A 27,900-nucleotide genomic window follows, 5' to 3' on the forward strand; every position below is an offset into this window, starting at 1 on the left:
TTATAATGTGGCTGCATTATATCATTTACTGTATATCGTCGGCAATAAGCACTTGGAGGGAATGGACAAATCAGTTTTATTCGTTCTTTTCACCTTAACACCTCATCTTTCTTCTTCTTTTTTGGCATTCGAATGACTGTACTTCTCATAATATTTTTAAAGAGCCCTGACGAAAGCATCTTCCTTTCTACATTTGATGCTGTTACAGGGCAGGGACTCCTTTTCATAATCTTACTTTTATGTCTGAAGTGCTTTTATGTCTTTTATGTCTGAAGTTACTTTTATGACTTAATAATTGTGTTATATTATTATGTCACATGCATTACTGCTGTGAAGCGCTATGTACATAAATGGCGCTATATCAATAAAGACATACATACATACATACATATTATCTGTTCTCCTCAAGTTCAAGTCATCGTGAACATTTATCAACAGAAATACACAACAGCAGGACCATGACAATATATATGGAGACCCAATACAAAGTAGTGGAGGGGGGGGGGGCGTTGTTCTAGCGGTGGGGGACAGCACGAGGCCCTGTGGACAGATGGCGGGGAGAGGGCGGCACAGTCGTCGAAGGAATGTGGGCCAACCCACTTTTACGGAAGTTAGGCCCGATTTTTCGCCCTTGTCGGTGTCCCTGCATGACCTGTTTTTATTTTAGTATGTGTAAAAGCAAGTGAATTAGCGGGGAATAGGAGAATGAAGTATTCAATAATTATATGATCATTTATCTGGATTATAATTTTTTTGCTGGCTTTTGACAATTCAAAGGGTCACAAATGTGATGAGTTCAAATAACATGCTTATATCTCCAAAATTAGATGGCCATAGTTACGTAGTATATTAGGCTGAATAAAGACATATGTCCACTGAGTTCAACCTATGTTAAATTTAGACGGCTGATACTGATCCTATATTTGTATTTACAGTGTATTAATCCAGAGGAAGGCAAACAAACCCCCAATGATGCATTAGCCAATTTGGGCAAAAATAAATTCCTTCCAGACTCCCATAATGGCAATCAGATTACTCCCTGGATCAACATCCTTTCCATATTTACTTATTTGGCATATCCCTGTATACCTTTCCTTTCTAAAAAGATGTCCAACCTTTTTTTGAAGATATCTATTGTATCTGACAGCACAGTCTCTATAGGTAATGAATTCGACATTTTAACTGCCCTTAGTGTAAAAATCCCTTTCCTTTGATGCTGGAGAAATCTCCTATCATCTAACCTTAGGGGACCACCCCTTGTCATTGTTTGTACTGTCTTTGGGATGAATATTTATTTTGAACGTTTATTGTATAGAATTGACCGTGAATATTTTTCTAATCTGTTATCATATCCCCTCTTAGTCACCTCTTTTATAATGTAAACAAATCTAATTTAGCCAGCCTCTCCTCATAAATCAGATCTTCCATCCCCTTTATTACTTTGGTGGCTCTTTACTATACTTTTTCTAGTTCGATAATGTATTTTTTATGAAGTGGTGCCCAAAACTGTACTCCATATTCAAGGTGTGTCTTTACTAATGCTTTATACAGCTTTTTCCCCTTTCATCCATGACCCGTTTTATGTAAGATAAGATCTTATTTGCCTTTTCAGCTACCAATGTAGCCACATGGTTTATTTATTTTTATTTCTAAAAATGTTTTACCAGGAAGTAATACATTGAGAGTTACCTCTCGTTTTCAAGTATGTCCTGGGCATAGAGTTTATATGAGAAATAATAGATGGCTACAAATACATAGTTACATGAGTGAAAAGGGTATACATTATATACAAGACATAGCATGAACAGTTAGAGATAATATATATTATAGGCGTGTATAACAGTTACAGACCAGATTAAAATGTGAGACAGCTTTAGTTTTGAAAGAACTTAGACTAGTGGTTGCTGTGAAAGTCTCCGGTAGATTGTTCCAGTTTTGGGAGAGAAGGTAAGAGAAGGAGGAGCGACCTGATACTTTGTTGAACCTTGGGACCATGAACAGTCTTTTGGAGTCAGATCTCAGATGATGAGTGCTGCATGTGGTAGGGGTGAGGAGCTTGTTCAGATAGACGGGTAGCTGGCCCAGAAAGTATTTGAAGGCAAGACAGGAAAATGAACGTTGTGCCTAGACTCAAGTGAGAACCAATCTAGTTCTTTGATCATTTCACAGTGATGTGTGTTGTAGTTGCTTTGGAGAACAAAATGGTATATTAAATTAAAGAGGGTGTCAAGTTTGCTAAGGTGGGTTTGGGGTGCTGAGTCGTATACTATGTCCTCATAGTCAATAATTGGCATTAGCATCTGCTGTACGATATACATTCTGACCAGCAGATTTAGGGAGGATTTGTCCCTGTAAAGTACACCTAGTTTGCCATAGGTTTTGGATGTCAGTGTATCAATGTGCATCCCGAATGTTAAATGGGAGTCAATCCATATGCCCAAATATTTAAAACTAGTAACAGGAGGGCGCATGCGTGACAGCTGGGTAGATGGCTGCTTGAGTTAACAGCTCCGCTCACCACTGGCATTTAAGTGACCCAAAATGGCAGCAAAACCGCACTAAATAAATAATAAAACACAAGAACAGATCCCTGAGTACATAGAGATGCCAACGCGATCTCAGAAAAAGAAAAATTCCTCCGATTTAAAGAATTACTTCCGAAGTACTGAGATGGCACGTGCAGGGAGGGAGGCAGCCTCAGCCATGGCTCCGATTCAGAGCTGGAGTCAAGAGGGGAAAGGAGCGTCAGCCCAGAGACGCAATTGGTAATAAGGAGTGACATTACCAAGCTATACAACGACCTAAAATCCCTCTTCCAAGCAGAAATAAAGGAACTGAGGAGAGACATTAATAGCATAGGGGACAAGACAGGGAAATTAGAAAAAAAAATGGACACTACCATAAAAGCCCTAAAGAAAAATGAAAGAAAAAAAAACGACTTATCTGCAAACACAGATCGCAGTGGTGGCTGAGTGACAGGAAGTCTCTGAGAACAGAGATCGACGGAACAATGTTAGAATCTGTGGGATTCCAGAGGCCATTACTGACATTGAAGAACAGACGAGAAATGGCGGCTTAATTGGCTTAATTTGAAGCAATTAAGCATTAAAAGGTACAAAGTTGAATTCCTTCCCCCAGCAAAGATCTGATTAAAGAGACACTGCCCCATTTACTGAAGCTGCCCCACAGAACTGTGCTCACCAGGGATGCCATACCGGGTCTTCCGTACCAAGCTGCGACGGACCTCCATGAGACGCCATGATGGGACTCCTGGGAGGGGAAAGAGAGAAAAAAGCGGGAGCGGCCATCACGGTGACGGGAGCCATCTTGGAGAGGCCTAAGCTGAGAATCACCAGACAACAGTCAGGAAATTACATGGGAGAGTCCGGAGGTCCGAGCCCTTAGAGAGGAGTGCAGGACTGAGAACCGAGAGGCTAGCGTTGTCCAAAGGGGGTGAGTGGAGAGCCCCCGCCGCAATAGCCGTCCACAGCCGCAGACTCTCGCACATTCATACCCCCGCAGGCCCCGGTAGATCACAGAGCCGATCGCGAGCTGTCTGGTTGACTGCGGTGACGGTGCGCGCATTCCGTTGCCGGGGGAGGAGGGCACAGTGATGGGTCTGGTCACAGGGGCGCAGGCTTGCCGATGAAGAAGTGTAACACAAAGAGGACGCTGGAGGGTGGAGAGGGAAAAGATAGTGACGGGGATCGGGGGAAAATGGTGAGGAGGGAGGTATGATGAGAAGCAGACAGCGTGAGGGATTAAAGAAAGAACCGTAGGATAAGTCAGGGGGGAAGTTAGGCACAAGATGAGATTGGAGGACAGGAAAGGGGAAAAGGACAGAGGATAAACTAGGTAGGGAGGGAGGTAGTCAGGAAATTACACTGACGAGTAATGGATACAGAGGGAGGCAGGAGTATAGTTAGAAGAGTGGAAAGGGAATTTGTTCATCAGCCTTCTCCAATAGTATGGGGATCGTGTAGTGAGGCAGCGATGCACCTAGGGTGGAGCAGGGAATGAAAGAGCACCTTTGGTTTAATGAAGCTAGTGCTTTTGGGTAGTTCATTATGTTAGGAGCAGATAGAGGAATGAACCTCAATGTTTGGCGCTACTAGCCTAATAGACACGCATGCATCACGCAGACGCAACAATATTAACCCTATCCAGAACTTTAAACACCAAGCAAGCTGTAGCTGTAATGAGTAATGCCCCTAAGGCAATCACATAGAACAGGGATAGGCTGACCACGGCGATCATGAGGTCCCCCGACGAGAACCAGCAGACCCCCGAAATGCCGTACAAATCCCCTAGTGATGAACAATGTAGCAGCAAACAGTTCAATGAATGGGGTACTCACAAATTCATTCTCAGGTGAGTTGAAGACATCCGGTATACAGCAGCGTGCATCCACAGGTAAGCAAGCAGGATAGAAGAAAAAAACTGAGAGCACAGCAAAAAGGTGGGGAACTGGAGGCCAATGAAAAAATAGCAAAAAACTTTATTGAAACATAACCTAATTAAAAAGAGAAACCTCTAACGCTGTTCTCGCCAGGGGCGCTTTATCAAAGAGTCTTTATGTTAGGAGTAAGGTTTAGTTTATTAGTGCAGTAGGTAGGTTATGAGGTAATTATAAATTAAGCTGTAGAACAAATAGGATTTACAATGGGTTAGGAAACTACGAAGGGAAATGAATACCTACAATGTAAACCCAATCCACAGTCTACTATAGAGAGATTAAGCTGTTAAAGTATTACGGGGCAAAGAAGAGAGACCAGGGGCCACATATAAGAAGCTAAACAAGGTCTGAAAAACAAGCATATATAGGCAGGGGGTGGGTTTCTCTTTCAGTAAGAGTTGTTGTCTATTTTAAGATAAGTTAGCAATAGTACCTAATGGGTCAAAAGTTTGGTGGTTTTGTGTATGTTGTTTTGTTAAAATACTGTTTTGTTAGGCATGGTGCTGGGGGGCGGACAGGAGAGTAGTCTGCCCAGCTGTTCACATGTTCCCAGGCCTGAGCACACAGGGTTCGCTCCGGGTGTCCAGGGAAGTCCCTTGGGATCTTGGCTCCACCTGTCACTCAAGTGTCAGGACTGTTCTTTTCAGAGTCCTGAGTACTGTTACATGCCAAGGGCAAATGAGACCGAGTTGACCTGGTGTTGATATGTGTTGTTTTATGTTTGTCCATTCCCCGGTTTCCCTTTTGTCTGGCCCTTCCCACCCTCTCTTACCTGCGCAGGAAAAATTAGGTTCCTGGAGTAAATGGCGGCATCTCACATGGTCCTGGAAGCTGATGAATAATCGGACTTGGAGTTTGGCCTGGGTAAGCGAAAGACCTCTCACACCACAATGTCCATAAACATTATATAACATAATGTAAAAGGCTTCAACAGACCAAATAAGAGATGGCTAACGCTAACAGATTATAAAAGGAGGAATCCCGATATAATACAATTACAAGAAACTCACTTCAGTAAAATATGTGTCCCTAAATACTTTCATAAGAGTTTTCGCTAATATTTCCTGTTATCTGCATCAGTTAAAATAAGAGGTGTTGCGATTTTATTCCATAACAGATTGCCCTTCTGCGTGGAACAAATTAAACAAGATAAGAATGGAAGATTTATAATCTTGGTAGGCACCATTCAGGGTCAATACCTCACTATAGCAAACGTGTACGCACCTGGCGAACACGATCCTAACTTCTATACCTCTTTTTTTGCTTCCTTAAACATAATAGCGATGGGGTAGACAGTTCTGGCACGGGACTTAAACATGGTCCTTGAACCAGAGTTAGACAAGTCCTCTCAAACAAGGAAAATCAGAAAAGGCGACACGGCTACACCTATTAAGGGTTTAAGAGAAAGTCAATTGACGGACATATGGAGAGAGGTCCATCCGGGTGAGAGGAGATACACGTCCTCTCATCCACATGAGAGATATAGCAAAATAGATTACTTCTATGTGTCTAATAGACTGGTCCCAAAGATCTCCCACACCAGGATCCATGATATTTTATGGTCAGATCATGCACCGATAGAGCTGAGGTGCTCTCAAATGAACCTAGACCGACCAGGAGCAAATTGGAAACTAAATGAGTCTCTTATAAAGATCCCAGAAGTATATCAGTCCATTAGTAAAGAAATTGACTATTTTTTCTAAATAAATATAGTGTTCCAGCACAATCTACTTTATGGGAAGCCCATAAGGCCACCCTTAGAGGCAGAGAGAGTTGTCAGAATGCTCAAATACCCAGCTGTAGATTGAATAATCAGTCCCAAAACACAAGTAGGTGTATAGCATGAATGTGAGTTAGTCCATGAAGCAAAATAAAGCCATGGATCCCTGAAAACCGAAAGTGTATGAGAAAACTCACCACAATCAATTTCATTGGGGCAATAATAGAGCATAAGAGCAATAGACTCACGGACACCTCCTTGTACTGTAGGGATGACATGCTTCTGCTGATAAGTCCAAGGTAGATGTGAGAAGAGTAAAGCACCGTCATGTATACCTCTACATGATGCAGTAAAAAACAGAGAAAATACTGTGCGCTACTATCTAACCCAGAATTTAGAATATAAATATAGTGCAGTGACTAAACCACATAAATAAATGACCAAGAAATAAATCACAATAACCACAGTGAGGGTGTATATATGAAGAAAATTATATCACATAACCGTGTATTTGTAGAGGCGTCTGCTGCTATAAACACAGGGGGTGGCTCAGCACCCCCCACACTCTAAGAAATGGAAACAAAAGAAACAGCGCACAACGCCAAATAGTGAAGCAAGTAATGCTATGTATTAGTAATTACAGGGTAATAAATCTGCGTACATCAAAACAGTGGAATAGGTGCATTTAGTGTGTTTCACACAAGTTACCACTCAGCAACTGTTGTCAGAAGAGTCTGCAGCTTGCTTCTCTCAGCGGGGGTGCTACGTTGGTTCAGGAGCAGGATTAATGTCCAAAACCCCTCATCCAGCAGTACATCGCTCCCAAGGGAATTTCCCTTTACAGCAACCACGCTCCGTTGCAGGTATTGGTGCTTGGTGGGACCGCTCGCGCTTCCAAGCCGTCTTGTGCAGCTCGTGTAACTCAGCGAGCAGATCCACTGTACGGGGGTAAGACCTCAGCTCTGCATGGGTACACTCGGCGTGCCACGTTGTCGCTCCGTCACGGGATACTGCGTGATGACGTCACAGTCTCCGCAGCAGCGAGGGAACCGGCAGGGAGGCAGTCAAAGTCTCTCAAAGTCTCTCATATCCCCAAAACTACCACTGGGAGTAATACTAGCAGAGTGAAGCCAATGGAGGCAATGGCAATATTAAGGCACTAGATAAAAATCATCCAACATGTTTCGTAGAATAAACTACTTCTTCAGGGAAACTGGCACGCCGAGTGTACCCTTGCAGAGCTGAGGTCTTACCCCCGTACAGTGGATCTGCTCGCTGAGTTACACGAGCTGCACCAGATGGCTTGGAAGCGCGAGCGGTCCCACCAAGCACCAATACCTGCAACGGAGCGTGGTTGCTGTAAAGGGAAATTCCCTTGGGAGCGATGTACTGCTGGATGAGGGGGTTTGGACATTAATCCTGCTCCTGAACCAATGTAGCGCCCCCGTTGAGAGAAGCAAGCTGCAGACTCTTCTGACAACAGTTGCTGAGTGGTAACTTGTGTGAAACACACTAAATGCACCTATTCCACTGTTTTGATGTACGTAGATTTATTACCCTGTTATTACTAATACATAGCATTACTTGCTTCACTATTTGGCGTTGTGCGCTGTTTCTTTTGTTTCCTCTACATGATGCGCTTGCGCCGGGAGGTTGCGCGATGACGTCACGACGTAATCTGGCGCGAAACGGAGGCGGATCAGCTGGGTATTTAAAGGAGTGTATCTGCATTCGTTTTTCACTCCTTGATAAAGAACAACATGTTCGAAACGCGTAGGAGGTTTTTCCCTGTGCTGTTTTTACTCCATTAAAGATTTTTTGGTTACTTGGATCCTCTCCTGACTCCAGTTTCTGACGGTGCTCTACTCTTCTCACATCCACCCTTAGAGGCACTCTGATTGGTCTTGCCGCAAGACGGAAAAGAGAGCGAGAAAAACAAAAATTCGGAAACTTCAATCAACATTGGGAGTACTTTCCTCTCTCCATAAATCTAATAAACAAGCAGAAACGCTGAAGGAATTACCAGACTCTAGAATTTAATTAAATATGCTCCTAACCTCCCAGGCTAATAGGGAGTTAAGTTGGTCAAAACGGAAGTTTTTTGAAAAGGCAAACAAGCCAGATACCCTGCTTGCGAATAAACTTAAGAATAGACAATTAAATTATAATAAATAAGCCATTCGGGTAAAATCAGGAAACATGAACTCAAACCCTAAACTTATTGTTGAAGAATTTAAACAATACTATGAAAATGTATATGATGGGAAGAAGGTTGCGCATAATTATAAAACTAACAACGCTCTAAAGGATTTTCTGGCAGAATCAAAATTGCCTAGACTGGGCAGAGAAGAAAGGGAAGCGCTAGAGAAAGACTTCACGGTGGAGGAGCTGTCAGATATAATTAAAAATCTAAAACCATCCAAAGCTCCAGGGCCGGACGGGTTTTCAAATTTATATTATAAAAGTTTTTCAAACTACTAGCCCCCTATCTGCTCAGACTGTTTAATGCGGTGCTCGCAGGTGCCCTATTTCTGGAATGAATGCTCCAAGCATCTATCTCATTTGATATATAAACAAGGAAAGTATCCGGTAGATTGTAAGAGTTACAGATCGGTATCCTTAATAAATTCGGACATTAAAATATATTCCAAAATGCTAGCTATAGGTTAAGTCATATTCTACCTAGATTGATCCACCCGGATCAGGTGGGATTTATCAAGGGCAGACAGGCAGCAGACAACACCAGACATATTATAGATCTAATTAAATTGGGAAATACTAAAAAGATTCTGTCCCGGGAATTGAGTCTGGATGCTGAAAAAGCCTTTGATAGGATAGATTGGCCTTTTCTAAACGCGACGCTTGGAGAGTTTGGCTTTCGGAGGAAGATTCTTAAAAGGAATCTTGGCATTATATGACAATCCAGCAGCAAGGGTAGGACAGCAAGAGTTTCCATCTGATTTGTTTCAAATAAAGAGTGGTATGAGGCAGGGGTGGCCTCTATCCCCTATGCATTGAGCCCCTGGCCACACAAATTAGGAATAATCCGGATATTTCAGTAATTAGACATTCATTAATGGCCCCTTCATTCGATAATCCTGACTTTGCTCCAGGTCTGAATAGCAAGGATGTTTTAATTTGGAAACAGAATGGATTTTTGAGACTCAAGGATCTGGAGGGTAGGAATAACTTCAAAACATTTGATCAAATTAAGTCCAAAAAGGATATCCCAAACTCAGAATTCTTTAGATACCTCCAGGTTCACGCATTTTATACCAAATTCTCCCCACGCCCGGCATCAACAAATTTTGAACAGCTCTGTGCATGGAAACAGATACAAGGGGACTCACATCTAGAATGTACAGGGAATTGATCTGTTCTAGCGCAGATTATTCAAAAAAACTGGGTTACATGAATCAGTGGAAGAGGACTTAGGAGAAGTACTGGAGGAGGAGGAATGGGATAAGATCTTCATGGCAGCAGTCAAGAGCTCCATCTGTACGACACTAAAGGAGAACGCATATAATGTTCTAATAAAATGGTATCACACCCCATTAAAACGCTCTAAATTTGTCACAGGTTACTCCCCACTGTGTCCCAAACAATGTGGAGAGCCCGCAAACTTGCTTCATATGCTGTGGTCCTGCCCCTCATGTAGCCCCATTATGGGAACAAATTAGAGATTGGCTACAGAGGATTTTTGACCTCACGATTCCCCTAGATCCCTGGCTATTCCTATTGAATAGACACACACCGGGACTGGCTAATGTGGAACATAAATGAGTTGCTCATTTTGCAATAGCAACAAGCTGAGAGCTTGCAGCATTATGGAAGCAGACAGAGATTCTATCTATCCCCAAGATTCGAAACAGAATTTGGTTTGTCTGCCAGATGAAAAAGTTGACAAGTTTAGTTAATGGCACTGGCGCTAAATTTCTAAAAGTCTGGGCACCATGGCTGGCACAAACAGATATCCCGGACGTGAATGATGCCACTGCCTTGCTTTGATAAACACAAACGCGTTCTCCTATGACAATGGATTGGATAAATAGGGAGCAGGACATTAAAGGTCAGTAACCAAATTGGATAAAGGGAGGCCACACAAGAGGCTAAGATAAGACAAAGTGACAGAAGCATAAGAAGACATCAGCCACAGGAGTGTCTAGAAGCAACCCGCCTGAATCAGTCCCCACACCCCCCCTTCCCACCTTCTTTCCCTTTGTATAGTTTGTCAATGTGTAAATCAGTTTATCTATTTGTGGTTTATGTCCTTTTTTCTGTACTGCTTTTACGGAATTGATTGATCTACTTTGAATGTACCAGAAAATGTGATGTTTGAATATGTTATGATACCAAAGAAACCCAATAAAATCTGAGTTACAAAAAAAAAAAAACCTAGTAACTTGAGTTGGGGTGATTTTAGCATGGGTTCTGATCTGGAGCTCAGTCATTGGAAGCTTTATAAATTTAGCCTTGGTCCCAAATACCATTGATACAGTCTTGTCAGTGTTTAAAAACAATTTGTTTTGGGAAATCCAATTTAAGTTTCAAAAAGTCGAAGTATGTGTTCAAGTTCGGAGAGGCTATGGCTGTGTGCATTTAAGATTGTGTCCTCTGCATACATGTCTCCTGAGGCTCCCTTACAAGCTGTAGGAAGATCATTGAGGAACACTGAGAAGAGTAGGGGCCCCAGAACAGAGCCTTCCTGGACACCACAGGTGATATCCAAGGGGTTGGAGTTAGAGCCTGAGATAGACACATGTTGGGATCTACCTGATAGGTAGGAATGAAACCAGTTTAAAGCATGCGTCCCTATTCTAGAGCACTGGAGCTTATTAAGCAAGATAACATGATCAACAGTATCAAAAGCTTTGGCAAAATCTAGGAATATTGCACCAGTGAGTTGTCCCCGTTCCATTCCACACTGAATTTCATTGCAAACTTTTAGCAGGGTAGTTACCGTGAAGTGTTTGGGGCGAAAGACAGATTGGAATTACCTAGGGAAATTTGTCTTGGTATATCAATCTCTAAATTGGGAGTGAACACATTTTTCCATAACTTTAGATAGTATTGGGAGAAGAGAGGTTGGCCTGAAGTTTGAGACAGTGTTTTTGTCCCCACTTTTGAAGATTGGGACAACTCTGGCAGTTTTCCAGGTCTTAGGGATATGGGCTGCAGGCAGAATAGAGTTGACTATGGAAGCAATTGGTTTGGCAATGGCTGGGGCGCCAAGTTTTAGGAACGTAGATTGCAGTAAGTCAGGTCCACATTGGCTGCTTAGTTTTAATTTGAGGAGCGCTAGTGTAATCTCCTCTTTAGATACTGGGACAAATTGAAAATTGTGACCTGTGTTGGGGGAGGGTGGGGCTATAAGGGTACTCACAGAATGAGGTTCATGTTTCTGGTTTGGGTTGCGTTTCGCTAATAAGTTAGTAGCACACCCCACGACCATGGTTGGTCGTGCTGCCCTCACGAAATCCGCTATGGGCATCTTTCTATTCCCATGTACTTTCAGAGTCCCAGTAAGGAGACTAATGGCCGATCAGGATTAACACAGCGGGCGTCCCTGCTTCTGAGACACGCATTGAGAGTAGACAGAATCAGTCACTCTCCCTGCGCGCTTCTAACAGGCGATTGTGCTGCTTTTAGTTTAGTAAAACAGTATTGAATCAGTGGGTCTCTGGCGCTTAACCGCATTCATTTCAGCCTCGGGGACCCCCTACTTCCCGAGTTACAGGCCCCGATATCTCCTTGCATTGTTTAAATGTCGTGGTCACGTAACCACTATGGTAATGAAGGGGTTAGCCCCTCCCGCAACCTTTCCAGTGGGCCTAACCACCCACCCTGGGGCAACTACCTGCTTCACCCACTCCCTTTAACCCCAACAAACCAGGCAATTTGGTTTAACCCCTTCATTGCCTCAGCGGCTAGCCGCTATGGTAATGAAGCTGCTTTTATTTTATTTTAATTAAGTTTTGAAGCTGTGGGTCTCCGGAGTTGAACCGCATTCATTTCAGCCCCGGGACCCCCTGCTTCCCAAGTTACAGGCCCTGGAATGGGGTGATTCAATACTGTTATTAAAATAAAAGCAGCGCAATCGGCTGTTAGAGGCGCGCAGGGAAAGTGACTGATTATGTCTACTCTCAATGTGATCTCTTACAGACTGATGTAGTCCAGTAGGACTCACACAGCAGGAGTCCCATTCAGAAGCAGGGACGCCCACTTTGTTAATCCTGATGGGCCATTACCCCCTACCAAGCACTGTGCAGCAGATGGTCAACTCTTGGCATGCTGTGCACCAGTACATGCTCTGTGGCAGCTGATAGATACAAGTGGCTGCATCGGTACTGATTGACATTGAGCACTATTGCAAATATGCTGTCTACAAGCACTCCAAAACCCTTCTCCCTCAAGGATTGACCTAATTTTGTCTCATTTCATTTGTAAGTAGCCTGTTTATTCTCGCTTCCCAAATGCATAATTTTACTTTTAGCTGCATTACACCATTTACCTGCCCAAGTTTCCAGTCTATCCAAGTCCTCCTGGGGAGAAAGGACATACTGCTCTGATTTTACTACCTTACATAATTTCATTTCATCAGCAAAGATGGAGCCTTTGCTCTACAGTATATGCCAACATCAAGGTAATTAATAAACATGTTAAAAAGCAGTTGCCCCAGTTCCAAACCTTGAGGTACTCCACTTACTGTACAAGTTTAAGCCAGCCTGAAAAGTTTCCATTGCTTACAACACTTTGTTGTCTATCCTTCAACCAGTTTTCAATTCAGGTGCAAATATTTTTACAGAGACTAATTTCCTTTTAATTTGTACACTAACCTCCAGTGCAACGCCGTATTAAAAAGCCTTTGCAAAATCCAAGTAGATCACATCAACTGCATTGTGCTCATCTAAATTTCTATTCACCTCCTCAAAGAAACGTATACAGTTAGTTTGGCACAACCTATCCTTCATAAATCCATGCTGACTATTACTAATAATTTTCTGATCCGTTAAGTATTCCTGAATATTATCCCATGCTCAACCTTCAAGTAGTTTCCCCATTAAGGCTTACAGGTCTGCAATTCCCTGGTTGTGATCTAGCTCCCTTTTTAAATATAGGCACCACATCTGTTTTATGCCAATCTTGTGGGACTGAGCGTGTGGAAATAGAGTCCTTCAATATTATTTATGTATTTAATACAGTACCTTGGCCTCCGAAGTTCATACTTCTTATTATTGTTATTCACCAACATTGTATATTAATTTAAAATGATCAATTACTGTAACTCCATTATGAACAGGTTCTGTTTTGTGCCAAACATTTTTCCACCTTTTGAAATCAGACATTGTGTATAATTCAAGTCAAAAGGGCATTACATGCATAGATGTAGATACCTAGGGTTAGTTCCAGTTTGTGCCAAGTAGTGCAACAATCCTCATGACAGTTTTATCTCCTTGTAGATGCAATTCCTGAATGTCCCATTTCAGGCACAAAAATAAGATATATAAATCTAGTTGTGCTACAGAATACATGTTTTTGTTTTTTTCATGTCAATAGTTCATATTACAAACCTGGAATTTAACACGATACGCATGAAACAGACACTGATCTGTGAGCAATTAGTACAACAGATGTAGTCATTGTTTAGCTTCTGACATCACAGAAATCTCAGGAAGGAACTACCGAGGTGCACCTTTCATCCGTCCAAATCTGTTCTTCGTCAAGAGATGTTACAGGAGATTATTGCAGTTGCCGAATTCCTAAACGCATTTGAAGTTTTAAGTAGATATCACATTAAATATGTACAAACTGACCTGTAACCATTTGACTTTCATTAATCCAGAGAAAAAGCAGTTGTCTTTTCATTGCCTTAAATTTCTTAGAGTAGAGTCACATTAAAACAGCCATCTATTTTACAACTAACAGATAAGAAACTAAGACGACAAGAGAAAGTGCGTTTTATAGACTGATAAGAACATGCTTAAAACATGAGTACCGCACCAAAGAGTTTCTGTGATCCAGCAGTTATTTATTTGTGGTGTACACACACAATGGCGAGGAAAAGTTTGTGAACCCCTTAGGATTTTCATATATTTCAAACCTGTGTTATTAGATCTTAATCTAAGTCCTAAGAATGAAGATAACCTGACCAAACAAATGACACAAAAACATTTATCCACAAATCATTCAACATTCAATATACATGTGTGAAAAAGTATGTGAACCTTTCGATTCAGTACCTGTTGGCACCCCCTTGAGCAGCAATGACTTCAACTAAGTGTTTCCTGTAACTGATGGTCAGTCTCTCGCATCAATTTTGAGGAATTTTGGCCCATTCCTCCTTACAGAACTGCTTCATGACCCACTTTCACTTCAGCTTATCGATGGATGGCCTGACACTCTACTCTGGAATCTTCTGATACAATGCAGAGTTCATGATTGTGTCAATGATTGCAAGCTGTCCAGGTCCTGCAGCAGAAAAGCAGCCCCAAACCATCACACTCCCAACACCATGCTTGACAGCTGTGATGAGGTTCTGTTTGAATGCAGGGTTTGGTTTTCGCCAAACATAATGTTTCTCATTGAGGCCCAAAAGTTCTACCTTTGACTCTTCTGTCCAGAGAACATAGTTCCAGAAATCTTGTCGATCATCTTGGTTATCTTTTGAGAAATTCATACAGGTAGCAATGTTCTTTTTAGAGAGCAGTGGTTTTCTCCTCGCTATCCTTTCATGAACACCATTCTTGTCCAGTTGTTTTCTGATAGTTGAGTCATGAACACTGAGATTAACCAAGGTAAGAGTGGCCTGCAGATCCTTGGCTGTCACTCTGGGTGTTCTTTGTGACTTCCTGGATGATTTGCCAGGTTGTTCTTGGAGAGATTTTGGTAGGATGACCGCTCCTGGGTAGAGTGACTGTGGTCTTGAACTTTATCCATTTGTAGACTGACAGTAGATTGGTGGAGCCCCAAATCCTTAGAAATGGGTTTTCTCCTACCAACTATACCTAATGTGCTGATAGGAAATACTTATTCAAAATGCACTTATTGAAATGCTTATTTGGATTGTCAATATCACCCACGAGTACACACGGACACGCCCACACTATTTGTTAGTAAAATATTGTTTATTGAAATACTTAGCTTTCAGTTATAGCAAACAAACAAACGAAAGGTTCCCCCTTGAATGCACTCAGATCGATTTAAATGATATGATGTAGTTAATTAAAATAATTTAATGTATCAATAATAAATTTAAAATAGTAGTTGTACAGAGGGGTGTGGTAAGCAAGTCCAGGGCCACCCCCGAATTACATACCAAATAGGTTTCCGTATTAAGTACATTAAGGAAAAAAGGTAGAGAGAAACACTACACCTAAACACACTGGTGTTTAACCACAGTATATGTGGATCAAATCCTGCAGAACAAAGTGCTAATCTATAAAAAGGCGGCACTTATATCTAAAAAACCGGCAGTCTCAAGAGGTGTAGAAATGCCGATACTAAATCTGGAGGAGGTGATTACGAAAGGATAATCATGAAATACTGAAAAGTGCTGGCAGCAGTAAATAGCCAGACCAGTGAAGTGTGATGGTGTAGGTACAGAAATCAGCGTGAAATCACAGTATCAACACACCCAAATCAATCTGTATAGTCAACATAATGAAATGAGAGGAGCGACTAGCAAAAGTGTAAAGTCCTAGAAAGGACTAGCACAAAATGTGCATGTGTATAGCCCTGAGGCACGGTTCACTGACCATATCAAGTTATAGCCTCATAACTAGGAAAACTTCATTAGACATTCACTTTTGTATGAAAAGAAATGTATTAGTGGTGATAAAATAAAATCACAACGCGTATGGTATATTTGCTTGTGTCAGTTACCACATTACAGTTCTCACACTGAAACACATAATGAAAGTTTCATGGAGACACACATGATGATGATAAACAGAAAGATATACTTCGATACTGCTCATGATTAGTCTAAACACAGCACATATTGCAGCCATCTCAGTGAGCAGGAAAAAACGCTACACATATTGCATAAGTCTCAATAAGTAGCAACTGCTCAATTGACTTGTGGATACAATACGATCCTGAGAAACCCCTCATAGTGCATAATAGCAAGATCGTAACAAGGAAGGGCTATAAAGACGATACACTTCGCTTGGTTAGTTGTACTCCATGCTGGATCGTGCAGCCCATAAGGAGGAGGTAAACAGGAGCCTACGCTACAATGTAGCTGGAGCATGTATCGTTATGGACCGTTCTGTAGGGTGACGTCACGCCGTATGGTCACCTCAATTTATAGAGGTTGGTAGTAATGGCAGGCATGGGGAAATTTAACCCCTGCTCTGCTGTTTGGTAACGAGTCACAATGCCAGAAGCTAACCGTTTCTATTACACGGTGCTCTAACTACATCCCAGCTTATTAAAGTGGTAGAGCTGTGTGGTGACAAAGTGACAGATACACATGACCGGTTAGATCCAGAGTCAAGTGATGATGTCTACACATCCCATACTAGAGGGATTGGGCAACAACTGATAGACAGTGAACTTAAAAGTACATTAGCTGTACTCTTATGCCAAGTCAGGAATACTGGCATACATGATATTATGCAGTCTCAAACCTGTAAAAGCTATCTATATGTCCCCTGTCAGGGGAGTCACATATCAATAGGTGACTGTAGACGGACGTTCACAGAGGTACACAATTGGAGACTTTTATAAGGTGAAATTATAATAAGGCTTTATTGTGCCTTTTCCTTTTCATCAGGAAATCATCCAAACACGGTGGGGGGGGGGGGGGAACAAAGCTTCTATTCACTTGGGAGTATCTCTAGTGAAAATACCATGCAATTAATTCACAGCTCCCTAAGTCAAGCATGTCTCGCAGCCCCAAAACATATAGCATGAAATAAGCAGATATAAGCAGTCTCTTAATAACGAAAGTCTTATCTGTTAGCTGCTGTAGAGTAAGCTTCTCTGCTCTACTGGAACCGCACCCGTGCGTGCACAGAAAATATTAGCATCCATGTTTAGAAGTCTTATTTTCCCTGTGTCTTGTAATCAGCTATGCTGGGCAGAGCTCAAGACCGGTCAGCTCCAGAGATGTGTGTTCTCTTGGTCAGTCTCTCCTGGGAGACTCAAGAACACTGCTCTGTCTCTCCAAAGGTCAGCTCTCATTCAGAGCTAAGGAGTTACTTCCTGTCTCAACAGACAGGCTTTTGTAAGCAATCAGGCAGGTGGTGTTTATTAATTGACTACCAGCAGTTAACCACCACACTGCTAGATTAAAGGCACATTACTTGAACAGGGATTACTCCCCTGTTACAGTGACCACATAAGGTAAGGTGCATATAATTAAGTCATATGGTCCCAACATGAGGACAATAGGTGACCACAAATTACAGATGTGTGCAGAACAGCTTAAAAACATAAATGGAGGCAAATCAACTTGGTGAGTGCCTATGTGAACTTAGAACATTACACATACAGACCCAGGGTAGGTGTGTGATAGAGATTGACAGGCATAGTGTATGAGTTGCTCAAACGCAGAGCCATGAACATACGGACTAAAATGAACGTATCATGACAGAGAGGGTTCAAATAAAGGGAGAGAAAACGAATTCCTCATTAAGCCCCTTGGGTTTGAGGGTTCCCAAGGTGTAGATCCAACGAGATTCTCGTTTAAGAATCTCGTTGTCCCAGTCTCCCCCTCTGCTATGATTGGAGACAGCTTCAATGCCAATGAACTGCAAAACTGTGGCTAGGCCCTGATGATGGGTATGAACATGGTTGGCAACTTGAGTATCACGATGATTGCGAATATCGCTGAGATGTTCCAATACTCTGTGCTGTAGTTGACGTTTAGTTTTACCAATATACTTCTTATTACAGGTGCATATAATCTGGTATATAACCCCCACAGTTCTACAGTTAATAAATTGCTTAATACCAAAGCTGTGTGTATCGTTCCAGTTATTGAATCTTTTGGTCGGTGTGCATGATGTGCAGGCTCTGCAGTTGTGACATGTGAAGAACCAGTAGACCTATTGGCCAGCCATGTACCCGCAATTGGTCGTTGATAGTGGCTATGGACCAAAAGGTCACGAATACTAGTAGCTCTTCTACTTACTAGAGTGACTCTTTCATTGAGTATCTCTCTGAGGTCTTCATCGTCACGCAAAATGTACCAATATTTGTTCAGGATGTTAGTTATATCTGACCATTGGCTATTGAACGTGCCGACAAAGCGTATGATCTGCTTATCATCGACAGAAGTCACTTTGTCAGCCAAGAGCGCATTCCTGTCCGTGGAACTAGCTCTTTGATAGGCCCTTTTAATCGATCTATTACTGTATCCCCTGGATTTAAATCTAAGCTTCATAGCAGAGGCTTCCAACTCAAAGTCCTCAAAAGATGAACAGTTCCTCCTCACGCGTAAAAACTGACTTATGGGAATACCCCTAATTTGGTGTCTCAGGTGGTGACTGTCAGCTCTGAGGAGGCTGTTAGTGGCAGTGGGTTTACGGTGCAAGGACGTTACTAGGGCTCCCTGAGGGGATCTAGTGATGGTAAGGTCAAGGAACAAGATGCTCATGCGATCAATCTCTGATGTAAGTCTAAGATTGAGAGAGTTAGTATTCAGCTGTCCTATAAACTAATCAAAGAGCAATTGAGTGCCCTTCGACAAGAAAAAGATATCATCTATATACATCATGCACAATATAATGTGTGAGGTATACAGATGATATTGCTCCTGGAAGACCACCTCCGCCTCCCACCACCCAAGATAAAGATTCGCGTAGGTGGGGGCACAGGTGGTCCTCATGGCGGTGCCTCGGAGTAATCTAGCAGCCCTAGAGGAAGAGAGTTTAAAGATTCCTGGCGAAGGTCCCTTTTCTACCCTTAAACCTAAATCTAAGTTTACACCTGCCCTAGAGACCTGTCCGAATGTAGCCACTTTTATTAGGTTAGTTACCGCTGACCTTGAACGTTTGAGGCCAAGATCACCTCTCACAAATCTAAGTTGCTCTGAAAGACAGGCTTTGTCAGAATTACGAACTAACACCCTCATTATGATTAAACCCTCTGATAAGGGGGGCAACGTCGTAATTATGAACACCTCTGATTATGTCAAGGAAAACTTATGTCTACTTTCTGACAGAAATTGTTATGCACTTTTGAGAACTGACCCAACGATCACTTATATGTGAGACTTAAAATTGATCCTAGATCAGGGTACTTACACCAAGGCCCTTTCGAAGAAAGAGAGTGAGGCACTCCTCAATAAAACCCCCAGGGTGGCCACTTTCTATTTCCAGATCCACGGTCACTAACCCATCGATGGGGTAGTCGTCATTGCTTAGCCCGCGTACCTTGATATGGTCAGCTGGTCGCAGCGGACGCTTTTGAAGATGACGATCATAGAACCCTCTGTATATGATGGTGACTTGGGATCCAGTGTCTAGTAGTGCAGAGGAGTAGATTCCATCCACTAGGACCCGGATCAACGCTACAGGTCCCACCCGGCTACCATCTTCTGCCGGCTCTGCCCCTCCGGAAGGGGTCCCGGTCTTGTCGTTATCTGTCGCATACACCCCGCAGACCATAGCCTGGGGCGGGAACTTCTTGGGGGAGGGATTCCGACGTCGAGAAGTGCCCAGGCGACAGTCGTAGGATAGATGCCCCCTCTTCCTACATTTATAGCATGACATATCTCTGGGGGTAGCCCGGCGATCAGGCGGAGGTGACGACCATCCCGCGTACGGCGGTTTCTCTGAGCCAGGCTTGTCCGGTGGCTCCTCCTTCTTTTCAGTACTTCCTTTGGGTTTAGTGCTACCGCTAGTTTTCGGCTTCTGAGGGGAGTGCAGCATTAGATGCGTCTCGTGCTCTTTCACCTGTTGCAGGAGTTGGATGAACGAAGGGGGGGGGGGCCGTGTGAGGTGATCACGAATCATGCTGGCTATTGGGTGGGTAGGACTGGATCCGCGGAGGTACTGCTTACAGAGATATTCATCCATTTGTGAGGGCAGCATATATTTATAATGCAGCAACGGCCCGAGAGATATTTGCACGCGGTGTATATACTGCACCGACACACTTTATTCGAGCAAATACCCAGTATGTACCTGGCAGATACCTGGAATGCGCCGCTCCTCACCTCTGACAAGCCCCGTTGCATTTGCCTTCCCAGCCTGGGTTCATGCCTGGCTGATGGGCGGCTGATCTGTTAAATGATAATGATTAGGATTTAATAGGCTGCAATGCTTCGCGTGTCTACCAGATGGCATAAATTCATGAATTGTAATGCAGTATATATATATATACTGTGCAGTATTGCAGCCAGCGGGAATAAAATGCTTCAATCCCTGCCTGGAAAATAACTCAATGCACTCGGGCAGAAAACAGTCACAAACCTCAATACACCCGGGTATACCCGAATTCGTGGGACTAGCCGAGCTCGAATAAAGTGTGTCGCCAGTGTAGGCGGACAGCTCTTCCCCCTCTCTTTGATTTATGGCATAGTACTTGGCCCACAACGCACCATCATCCTCTTTCGCGCTATAGGCTTCTGCCAGGAACTCTATCATCAAGCGGGAGGTTAGATCGGGGTATTGCTCGCGGTGTATACTGATCAGGGTGGCCGCTGGGGGCCGCAGGCACTCCATGAGTCTCTGTCTTTTTACCACATCGGTGCACGACCACTCTTCCATTACTCCCCGCGTGTGTTCTTTCCAAGTTTCTACCCCATCTTCCCCGGTAGGCACAGGGAGGGTCCCCGAGAAGGCTTTTAGCTGCCGGTAGTTCTGGGTGTGGGTGGCTAATGTAAGCGCTTCGACTAGCGGCGGCAAACCGGGGGGGCCAGATAACTGGTCTATCTTGTCATTCAGTTTCTGCAGCATATTACTACTCACTCCAGCCTCAGCGGAGGCGCTTGACCCTGGATAACTAGACACGGACCGGCAGCTACCGACGTCGCTCGCGGCATAGTGAGCAAAAGGGAGGGTGGGGTCGTCCTCATCCAGCGGACGTACGAGGGGATCTCGGAGGGGGTAGACAAAAGGACTACCGCCTGGCGGTGCATCGGGCAGGGCCAGAAATTGAGGAACAGCAGGTTCGAGCACTAACAGGTTGCGCCGACAGTCCACAAGCAAGGTATTCCATTTAGAGTCGTGATCTACAAGTACATCTACCAGGCGAGCTTTGGCAAAACCCGGGAGTTGTCGCAAGGCCGTCTGTAAAGTCTCTAAGGATAAGGCCATGGGCACTCGGGCCAGCGCTACGGCGCGACGGGTAGGCGTGCGTACTTGGCGGGCCCAGTCTCGTATCTCGTGACGGGTAGGCAGGGCCATGGTGATAACAATTTAGGTTCGAGGGGCACCCCAGGTCTAAGATCTCAGCAGTGCCTCCAAATCTAGCCCTGCTTCCTATCGCTAGCAAGCCGCTACTCTGTGCTGTGTTACCTGTAGGCTCACAGGGCCTAAGTCTCTGCCAAGGAGAGCCTGGGGTGCGCGCAATATCTATAACGGGTGCAGCGCCTCCACCTGCGACAGCTCCCGCCAACGGGGAGTGGGTCTTCGCAGGACGTATATGCAAGAATTACACTCACACAGCCAAGTTCTATAACCAACCTCCTTTACTGGCAGACAAAGCTCACATTTAGGTACATACCATAACATCCCAAGAGATACCCTTTATAACACGTCACGGCGGATGCCAACACTATCTTGCGCCACGGTGGACGCCCCACAATCATGCGCCACGGCGGACGCCAACACTATCTTCCCACACCCTCCACCGGGTGATCCCACCCCGTGTCCGATCCTTAACGGATTAGTCCTCCCGCTCACTGTAGGACACTATATGTGTGTATGGGTGACTGTGCAGCCACTGTATCTCGAATAAATAATTGGTACTGTTGGTGCACTTGTTGAAATACCTGCCGAGCACTCCAGTGCTCGAGACTGCTACGGTCTTCACAAAGAGTCTCTGTAAGTCGACACCGTTCTCTCCCTCTCTCTCTCTCTCTCTCTCTCTCTCTCTCTCTCTCTCTCTCTCGGGTCCGGGGCGCTCCCACCCGGACTCCGGCAACCTCCCACTCGATAGTATAGTCCCGATCAAGGTCTAAAGCTACTACGGGAACAGGAACCTCACTAGGGCGATCCCTAGCTCAGCTTGTCTCTACCATGACTCAGGGCTAACTGGGCCTGGGGCACATGGCCTGCGCCGGGGCGGATTAACCTACCCTACACAGACACTCAGTCTCCTCTCCAACCAGCTCTCTCCCACGTGCGTGCAACCACCTCCCTATATCTACTCCACCTCCGCTGCCCATTGGCTCAACACTCTCACCTGACCCTCCCCGCGGGGCTGCTGGGACAAGGGTCTGCTACCTCCCGCCAATTAGCACTGTCCTCCTTCGCGGGCTTTGCAACTCCCTCTGTGCAGGCGCAACCTCCCGCTCTTTCAGGGTGAATAAGGGGTCACGGCTACAGACGTATTTAACAGACGATTACCAGTTACAGACAAGATTAAAATCTGAGATAGGTGAAGTCTTGAAAGTACTTAAAATGGAGGCAGTTTTAAGAGTCTCTGGTACTGTAGGTTGTACCACTTGTGTGGTGCACGGTAAGAGAAGGAGGAGCGACCGGATTTTTTGTTGAACCGTGGGACCGTGAACAGTGTTTTGGAGTCAGATCTCGGGTGATCAGTGTTGCATGTGGTAGGAATGAGGACCTTGTTCAGATAGCCGGGTAGCTTGTCCAGAAAGTATTTGAAGGCAAGACAGGAAAAATGTACTTTGTGCCTGGACTCAAGGGATATCCAATCTTTTGGGAGCATTTTGCAATGGTGTGTGTTGTAGTTATATTGTAGGACTGTAGGAGATGTGTGCAGAGACTTTTAGAAAAGGAGACGTTTTAAAGAGAAAATAGGCTTTTATTAGTCGGCGGGTTTAAAACAACAAAAACAGATTATGGTTTAGCAAAGCAGGGTTAAAGGAAAACAAACAAAACAGGGCTAACTCTTCTAGGGAGCACTGACTAGACCACACCATACACCCCATCTATGGGTTGGAGGTCAAGGTCGGTTACCAGCAACAGTCAGATAAACAGTTCACAGGTGGAGTTCAGTTACATTTGGGCCCCGGCTTCCTCCAGTCTGGCTAAGAGAGGGCAACATAGTCCCAGTGCAGACTTCTCAGCACAGCGGTCCAGTAACTTCCTGGGACAGAGATAAATAGTCTGGGCTGCTTTGTCTGGGTGCCGGTCCTCTCGTTGTGCCGGGCCTTTCTCTCCCCAGCTGTGGTCCTGCCTCACTGACTGTCCCATGGCGAGCTTCTGATGCTGGCGAGGTGAGTTTGCTAAGGTGAATTTGAGGTGCTGTACCATATACTATGTCCCCATAGTCTATAATTGGCAGCAGCGGGCTTAGGGAGGATTTGTTCCTATAAAGTACACCCAGTTGGGCATACGTTTTGGATGTCAGGGTATCAATATGCAGCCCAAATGTTAAATGTAAGAAGGTGTCTTATGGCAGAAGACTGCTTAGTAAATATTGCATATTATCCCTTAACTCAGGGGTAATCAACTCCAGTCCTCAAGAGCTACCAACAGGTCAGATTTTCATGATGTCCCTGCTCTTCGACTGAGCCACTGATTGAGCCACCTGTGTTGAAGCAGGGATATCCTGAAAACCTGACTTATTGGTAGCTTTTGAGGACTGGAGTTGGCTACCGATGCCATAACTACTGTAGATCCTTATGAAATAAGTATGTATAGTACGTTCTGTGGAACATATTGCTTATTTTTGGGACGTAGGCTTTGTGGGCAGGATTTGGAAAGCTTTTGAATGTGGGAACTTAGATTGTAAGCTCTCCGGGGCAGGGATTTCCTTTCCTATTGTTTGATTTTATGTTTGCTGCAGTTATTGTATAATAATTACGCATATTGTATCGTCTTTTTTGTAAAGTGCTGTGCCACTGTTGGTGCTATATACATAGGTGCATGTTTTAAACACCTAACTAAACATTACAGCAGTTGGAACAGTCCTGGATACTTAAACTTAGTCCCGTGCATCTTTGTAAACATATACAATACATTGCTGCCTATGTAAAGTGAGACTATGGGCCATTGTATGTAGCTCACAAAAATATTTTGTAACCAATGGCTTCCCTAAACAAATATAATCACACTTAAAGCAGAAGTCCCGGCTTCACACAATATTTTATTAAATATTTTTTACCTGAAACCGGTGACACCCTCCCCCTGATTTTTGAACGAACAAAGGTTTTATCCACCAGGGCAAAAATACTTGGACACAAAATGGTCATAGGGTCAGGGCTTGCTCTGGTGGCCGATAGAAAGCTGTAATGAACTCCTGGTTCAATATTGGGGAGGGGGGATTGCTGGTTTAAAATCAGAGCAGTTGTCTATCAAATGTTTCTTCTTGGTGGTTAAATTGTGATGGTACTACAGGATGCTGAGTATAAGGCTGTGCTTATACAGCCGGCGACGCGACCGATGATATCACCCGTCGCCATTGCGAAAGTTGTATTTCAGATTCTGGAGAAGTCGCTGGCTGCAAGGCCAGTGACGTCAGCAAGGGGGAAGTCAGACAGGCGGAGAAGCTCCCTGATTGGCTTATAGCCAGTCACATGTGGAGACCGTCAAATTCCACTGACTACCAGAATTTTGGTAGTACTGTTGCTCCGTCACGCTGTCGCGTCCACTATAACCGACGGCGACAAGGCATTTGTTTTGATGCAATGTCGCCGCCAGTGGCACTAGAAGCGCAGCCTTACAATTCCCTTATCATTAAACTCACCAGGGTCAAAGTCAGGGGGGAGTGCAGGGATTACTGTTCCAGACTCAGTGGTGGAAGGGAGTCCATCTTGGTGGTCCAAATCCGGAAGTTAGGCCCCAACCAGAAGTCGGGCTCAACTTCTGCTATCAGCCACTGGCTGAGCCTCTTCCTAGCTGCCAGGTAGGGACCAGACACCCCACCCCCTGCTCATCAGTTAGAGCCTGGGATTTACACTTTTATGTCTGAAGCACTTATTCCCATGATCTGTTATTTGTATTATTTGCTATTTATATGATTGTCACATGTATTATTGCTTTGAAGCGCTATGTACATTAATGGCGCTATATAAATAAAGACAGACATACAAACAAACATACATACAGATGCAGCGGCCGTAATTCGAACAAACACGGAGCTGTTTTCGTGTGCTCTGCTGTATTCCACGCGGCATTAACGCGGCCAATCGCCCCAGGAAATTGTAATTGTAATGTGTACAGTACTGTGCTACTGTGCTACTGTGTCAATTTCAGGTGTTTAAAAACCTGAACACTAAAATGCCATTTTCTGCACTCGCCTGCACTGGCGTCTAAAGGCGGTACGGTTGGAAGAAATCACGCGCCATCACATGGGTATTCCGACGTATACAACCCGTGAAGTGTTCGAATAACGGCCGCTGCATCTGTACATATATTTCAGACAATCTTTCTCCATTCTTTTCTTTGCAGCAAAAGTACTGCTGCAATGTTTCCTAAATGACATGACAAATAGCTACCAGATGTTAATTAAATGTTGATCTTCTTTTAGAATCAGGCACAGTATCAGTATTTTTTTAAAAGCCACTTCGACTACTGCTTTGAAAGGAAAAAGGGGGAGGACGAGAGCAGGATCTGCTCAATATACAGTTATAACACTGAAAAGTAATTTAACCACCTCCTAAGTTTTAGCTTACCATGCTCGCAAATCAAGTTTGATGATTTTCAAAATGTGGCATCTGTTTTACCATATTTAACATGTCACTGCCATTGATGCATGCTGGCCCGTGAGGTGACTGTCACCTTTAAGTCTTTTAACTTAAGCTCGTCATGTCTTTTTAATGTTTTTTGTGTTTTGCACTGTGGGGCCTATGTACTAAGCTTCGCAAACTTTAAATAAAAAAAAAATTGGCTTATTTAAAATTAAATTTCAATTGCGCTTGTGCACGCCAATGTTCTAGCCTCAAATTTCTCCATCTGTGCCAGCTGAGTAAAAAATTATTCTTTTCATTAATTTTGGTGCACAGAAATGGATTGCAGGTGGCTTACAAATGTAAATGTTATGTACTAAATACAAAATCAAATAAAGGTGCGTCATCATTGTCCGCCCAGTTTAACTTGACGTAAACCCTGAAAAGAGGCTTAATAGTTTGAGGGCAAAAATGCATTTCTATGTATCAACGCAAACATGTATTTGCCGCAGCACAGATGTTTCATTTTATATAGTGTGACCAGATGTCCCGATTCAGCCGGGACAGTCCCGGTTTTTGTAGGTCTGTCCCGGTGATCTGACATCATTTAAAATATCCCGTTTTTTGCCTTCTGTCCCGGTTTTCAAACCTGAGATCGGAGGATGCCTGTGGAGAGTGGGGGCCGTGTCTGTGGCTGCAGGCGGGGGGTGGGGAGGGAGCAGGGAAGAGAGCAGAAGCCGGGTCTTGCTGTGGCTGCAGAGGAGTATGGGGGTGCGGCCAACTGTAGAAGAGCAAAAGCAGAGCAAGACATGGAAGACAGTGATAACCTCCATTGTCTGCTGCCAGGACCCTCGATGGATTCTCCCACCCCTCCAGTGACAGGGACTGTCTGTAGAAACACATAATGAGGAAACAGAGACACAAGAATGGGATGAGAGAGACAAAATGTGAAGACATAGGCACAGAATGTGGTGAGAGAAAGTCACACAGAATGTGGTGAAAGGAAGATACAGAGAGAATGGGATGAGAGACACAGAGAGAATGGGGAGAGAGAGAGAGAGAGAGACAAAATGTGAAGACATAGACAGAATGCGGAGAGAAAGTCACACAATGTGGTGAGAAGGAGACAGGGAATGGTGTGAGAGACAGAGAAAATGGGGTGAGACAGAAAATGGGGTGAGACACAGAGAGAATGGGTTGAGACAGAGAGAATGGGTTGAGACACAGAGAGAATGGGGTGAGACAGAGAGAATGGGGTGAGGCATACACAGAGAATGGGTTGAGACACACACAGAATTGGGTGAGAGAGACACACAGAATGGGGTGAGAGACACAGATTGGGGTGAAATTGGGTGAGACAGATTGTGAATAGAGACACAGAATGGGGTGAGAGAGACAGAATGTGAAGAGACACAAGCAGAATGGAGTGAGAGAGGCACACAGAATGGGGTGAGAGAGACACACAGAATGGGGTGAGAGACACAGAATGAGGTGAGAGACAGAATGGGGTGAGAGAGACACACAGAATGGGGTGAGAGACACAAACAGAATGTGTTGAGAGAGACAGAATGGGGTGAGAAACACAGAATGTTGTGAGAGAGACACAGAAGTTTGCGAGAGAGACACAGAATGTTGTGAGAGAGACACGTGGAATGGGGAGGGAGAGAGAGACACGGAATGGGGAAGAGAGGATGGGGGGAGAGAGAATGGAGGGATGGGGGAGAGAGAATGGAGGGATGGGGAGAGAGAATGGAGGGATGGTGTGTGTGTGTACGGAGAGACATAAAGGGGAGGGACGCAGTTGTTGATATAATTTGTTTTAGAAATATATTTTTTAATGTGTCACGGTTTTTACTTCTGTAAATCTGGTCACCCTAATTTTATAGGTTAACAAATGTATTTTTTTCATAGCCTGGATATTTCAAATATCATTACACTAATAATTAATATTTACTAACACTAATTATACAT

General features: G+C 44.0%; 1 protein-coding gene across 3 annotated transcripts in view; it reads left to right on the plus strand.

The window, feature by feature from the left end:
• BCAS3 (BCAS3 microtubule associated cell migration factor) overlaps window positions 1-27,900 on the plus strand; it is a 1,601,451-nt gene that overhangs the window by 597,967 nt on the left and 975,584 nt on the right. The gene's annotated exons all lie outside the window — the stretch shown is intronic.

The sequence above is a fragment of the Ascaphus truei genome, chromosome 3 (genome assembly GCF_040206685.1).
Source record: "Ascaphus truei isolate aAscTru1 chromosome 3, aAscTru1.hap1, whole genome shotgun sequence".
Classification (NCBI taxonomy): domain Eukaryota; kingdom Metazoa; phylum Chordata; class Amphibia; order Anura; family Ascaphidae; genus Ascaphus; species Ascaphus truei.